Here is a 5,681-nt window from a genome sequence, read left to right on the forward strand (position 1 = left end):
TATAAGACTAGAACTAGAAATCACATTGAACACTGGAACTCAAATGTGTATTCAGATCAGTAGACAAGTACAATAGTCAGTCAAGTATGAGAGCTTAATTAGGTTTACAAGATACAAGAGTGTATAGAGCTCCAACGCTACCTCCTAAAATCTAAGAGTGATTAAAAGCCAAGAATACCCGGTAAAACAGAATAATGGACCCTATTTATAGTCTTTCAATTGGCTTCTTTTTTTTTTGCTTATTGTGGTTTTCAAAAATTGCTTCCTTATGTAGTAACATATCACTTTTGCCACCCAATAATGCATACCGCTTCTCAAATGAATGCACATGAGAATCTAGATCTTCATCCGATTTCTTTGCAAATTTGTTTTACTTTGGCCCATAGTGCTTACTTTCCAATACTTCTAGGCCTAGAACTCTAGCAATATTTCCGGTCTAGTAAATAAAGGTACTATTGTGATGGTAGGTAGTTGTGATGATAGACCCATGGTCGCCCTAGGGCCCTCCATTGTCTCGAGTGTATTAGTAACGAAAGTCCCGATGGATGTAGAACAAAGACCCGTAGTTACACTTTGCAAATTTCTCATAGTTGCGGCAATATCCCTTCCAAGTCTCAATCTGACCAGAGTAGGAAATGATGATTCAAACTCACCCGCACTATCTAGAGAATATATGTGGTCTGGAGAAGGAGGGGCTACTTGCAGGAATTTTAGTGTTGATTCTCATTCATGGTGAATGTTCGCAAGATGAACGAGTTCTATCGTGTCTACTTGTGTTGATGTGTCTGTGACTTCCACCATTTTCTCTTCAAATGCCCTTTCTCCCACGATCTTTTGGTTTCGTCAAACTGGAAACTCAAGTTATACAAGACTATTGTGCATGTCCTCACTAGCTTGGTGGGGTAGAAATGGGGATTAGGGAGCCCATGTGATCTTGTCTGCCTAAACATGTTGGTCGCCACTCCTCAGACGTAGCATCATGGACCTCGACTCTGTAGGTTTTGCAAATTTGTGGCTAATCGTAGTTGCTAGGGTTATTCAGGTGTCATGTTTGAAATAAGAACACAAGACCTGGAAACATCCACATGGAGTAAGGTTCAAGAGGCCGAAAAAAAAATCACGTAGACAAACAAAAGAACAACTTACATCAATTTCATAACACAAAATACGCATATATAATGTTCAGGTGGGGCTTATTCAATAGAATGTGAACCCGCATTCTGGCTCAAATAGTTATACCCTTTCATATCCAGATGCATTCCCTCGGGGATTCAAGACTAAGGTTACTCCATCCTTAACAATGGAGCATGAAACAATGGTAAACCAAAAGGCTATCATGTGTTCTATCAACAAAAAAGTAGAACTGATAGTATTTGTGGAGACTTCTTGTAGTTTGAACTTACTGATGTGCATGAATATTGTAGCTTGATTAGAAACCAATGCATGGATTTTATCTCATTCTATTCTTTCAATGTGTAATTTCAGCAAAGTCCACAATTGAGACGACAGCTATGCCATTGAGAAAGATGCCGAGACACTCCTTGAACTGCTTAGCCCACCATCTATAAGACTCTTTGTTCTTTATGAACCTACTCAATGATCCATAAACAAATTAAGAAGTTTTCTGCTTGACATCAATCTCCTTATGAGGCAAGACTTTCTTTTTCTTTTTCTCGCTAGATTTTATTTGACCAATTTAAATGTCTTCACATATCTTCACGATTACATGTACATTATTTGAATCTCTACTGGACCTATCGAAAGATTTTTTGTAGGTCACATGAATTACGATCCCCAAAAAACACTTCAATGTGAAAGGTGACGTAAAAAAGCGTCCCTAGCGCCAAAGCGTGCTAGTATTGTAGCTAGAGAACTTGAGTTACTAAAAATAGAAATAAAGACCTCTTTGATTTTCACTTTGATTGATTGATGACCAAACGAAGATTGATCCATGTGTGACCATCCAAACTTATAACAAGCTTCAACCCCTTCAATGATATAGAAGTGATCAAGTAGCTAAGGGAGCTACCAACCTTGTAGTTGACCTCATATTGATCTTTGATCCAAGAAATAGAAGGATACATTCTATCAAGCAGCTAACATGTATCAATTACCTATTTGGTTATTGGTCCAAGTAAATCACATGTCGAGACAACAGAGTAGGGATTGCTAACTCTCAGAGCAGTCACTCTTCAAAACATGTATCGTATCACGTGAATTAATTGGAGAGGATTACTAATACTCAAAGTTGTATGCTTGTATGTATACTTTTTTTTTTGGGGGGGGGGGGGGGGGTGTGTTCAATAGCCACACAGTTTAAATACAATATGTATATTGGAGTAAAAAAAAAAAAAAGTTAAGTATAACATGTATATTAGAGTACTATTAATAATTTCTTGAACGCACTTGATATAGGAATTTTTGATGAGTGACCACTTGGATTCCAAGTATCCATGTTTGGACCTAGAAAAGATCTAAGAACCGTAATGAAATCTCTACCTAAAACTATAAGATTCCTCCATTGCTACAAGGAACGCCAAAGGTTAGTTCATCCTTGAAATTAGGGCCAATACAAAGGTCAAAGTGAGCTTTGAAGTTCAAGGAAGCATAAAAAATTACTCGACTCTTAACAGACGTTGCGATATGCATAGTGTTTGGCACATGTCTTCGACATCCGACCGATGGTTCTGGAATCTACAGGAGGATTGGGCATCGGCCGGGGCCGGGGCCGGGGCCAGGCGGCTGGAGCGGCGAAAAGCTTGAATGAACGGAGGAGTGAGTGTAGCTTGCAGACCACGAGTTCAACGCGCGTTCTTCACGAAAAAGACGTCGTCAAGTGGCAGGCTGCATAACACGCTCGCAGTACAGCAAATCTGGCCGAGGCCCGACAGTCGCCTGTCCGCGTCTGTGACAGTACGGCTTCTTTGAGGGCGGCGCCGCCCGTCTCTTTCTTCATTTTGGTTCTAGTAGAGACTAGAGACTAGCTAGATGGCAGTGGGCACATGCATCGCCAGAAGAGCTGCAGAGTTGGCGCTGATGCATGGAAAACGGCCTTTCATTTTGAGCTTTGCTTTGAACTTTGAAGACTATTTCCAGCTCAAATATTAATCCTCGACGCCTCGTAGTTAGTTGGCTGCATGCACTAATCACACACTGGTGACTGACTGTACACATAATATGCCATCATTCTCGTCCCGACATAATAATAAGGCTACAAGTTCCAACATTCTTTCATGCTTCAAAGTTCACATCACTCTCCATTTTTTTTGCCCCCTTGCCCCTTGGGAATAGTTGATATTTACCATCATTCGTCACTGCGACGCCCAAGTTTTGACCTCGAAAATTAAACTTCCATGAAATTTTTACCGTGATGTTTTACCAGGAATTTTCAGCAGCTGTGAGCAATGTTCAGAGCACATCAACCATTAAAAACCAATAAAAGGGGGGAATTTATATTAGAGGGAGAAAACTTTATACATCTGATCTTTTGGAGAAGAGTTTTGAAAAATATGCATATTCATGGACGTTGTTTGACCAAGTGTCCAATATGTGATTGCATTTTTTAACCATGCTGAGGGTCCCGGTCCACAGTGCTGGAAATTGCAACCCTTCCCACCCTTCCTTAGGGGTCTAGTGCAGGGCACTTTTGTGGTAGGCCTTCCCGGTGAAGAGCATGCCGTTCATAGGCCCCTTTAGGCCCCTTCCCAATAGACGGGTCCTTTGAAAATAAGCCTTCACTAGGAAGGGCAAGTTTTGAAAATGCCCTTCAAAGATAAATTCTATAAAATAGCCCAAAAAAAAACAAAGTAGAAGGTTGCTTAGTTAAAACATGAGCCTAAGTTCTAACTCAGATGTGCTACATTCATGATCGACTCGTTTTAGTTTGAGCTTTGTGGTGGTAGAAAGTTTCTCCGATAGATTATAATTTGCTGTCGAGTGTTGTTTTGTCTTCTTATCCATTGGACACGTTGGGGTGGGGTGGCAAGGACCTTGATGTGGTGGCATCCGCTGCTCAAGATCTGTGTCCAAATATATCGTTTGTAAGATCCTAGTCTTTATAGTGTTTATGCTCCTTGTGGCATGTGATGCACATGGGGTTTTCATGGTCTATAATGGTGGGTTGCAGGTCCATATAAAAGCAAAGACACTTGTAGTGTTTTTCTTCTTTAATATAAATAGCTCCTATTGAGCATTGCTTATATATTAGAAAAAAAAACAAAGCCTAAGCTCTAAGGTGGTAAAATATAAGTTTAAATTTATTAAAATTTGAATCCCACCACCTAAATCAAAGAAGAGATAACACTTTTTATATGTTATTTTTAATTAAGACCTTCAAAAAATCAAAATGCGACAAGATTTCATAGTGGCAGCTCACTAGTTATGCTTTTTATACGGATGTAAATGCTTTGCAATGCAAAGTCTGATGCAACCAGACTTGAGATGTGTGCAACGTGCATGATGATTCTAGAATCTAGCGACCTCTAAGCTCCTCCTCTAATGTCCTAGCCTCTAGCACATGTGTGACTAGAGTTGAGTTTGGACATGAATCTTTTAAAGGAAATGAGGAGATAGCATTGAGGCTCAAGGAAACAAGTCTCTCTCTCTCTCTCTCTCTCTCTCTCTCTCTCTCTCTCTACGCATTTCTGGCCTTTGCATGGCTTCTCATGAGAGTTGAACACTTTCTATGTAGACTTCTTTCTCTCTTTGCTCTTTGCGCCACCCACTGCCCTCTCTCCTACTTGCAGCTGTAGCATGCAAGCAGGAGCATGCCCGTTGAAGGGCCACTATATGCCAAGAGAATTTCGAACCACATCTTGGCCCCTAGCCTCTACCCTTGCACAAACTCCTTGATCATGTCATCCATGCCTTTGTTGCAATAGGCATTGACCAAGACACCTTCCTCTTTCTTCCTCTTAGAGGGCCTTACCTCGTTGAATTGCCTCCCTCCTCTTCCTTTTGTCAGAGGGCCTCACCTCACAAATGTCCCTCAAACTTGCATACTCTTCTTGTGGCACATGTTGGCTAAAGTGAGTGCTCTCAAGATGTGTGTGTGTGTGTGTGTGTGTGTGTGTGTGTGTGTGTGTGTGTGTGTGTGTGTGTGTGTGTGTGTGTGTGTGTGAGAGAGAGAGAGAGAGAGAGAGAAAGAGAGAGATGGGAATACTAATGGTGATGCTTTTGGAGGGAAGAGGAGCAAACAGAGCTAAAGTATAATATACCAATATTCTAAAAATTTACTAATCATCGAATTTAATTAAAGAATACCTAATGCTAGCTCCTCTCAAGTATGGAACAACAAAAGATACACCAAAAGCAAGTAAATATTTCATAGGAGCAAGAAAATTAAGGGGTATCGAGTGACGGGTTGGTGCATTTTTGCCTTGCATGATGACGGGCAAAGTGTATGATGGCCCTTCCTCTCCGAAGGCCAACTAAGAGAATTCCCCTTTCCTAGGAAGGACAAGGGCACCCTTCAATTTCCAGGCCTGCTGAGCGACATCCATACATTCCAGCAGACTATTCATTCATAAATTTCTTTCAAAACCTCCCCCCACTTTCTGATTGGAAAAGCACTTTATGATTGGAAAAGCATTCGCATCTTCTAACATCATATTAAGACTTTACAGCCAATTTGGGAGTCACCCATCTCTTAAAGATTTGACCATGTGGACAAATCTCAAATT

Source organism: Adiantum capillus-veneris, chromosome 1, assembly GCF_014529385.1.
Source record: "Adiantum capillus-veneris isolate H3 chromosome 1, ASM1452938v2, whole genome shotgun sequence".
NCBI lineage: Eukaryota > Viridiplantae > Streptophyta > Polypodiopsida > Polypodiales > Pteridaceae > Adiantum > Adiantum capillus-veneris.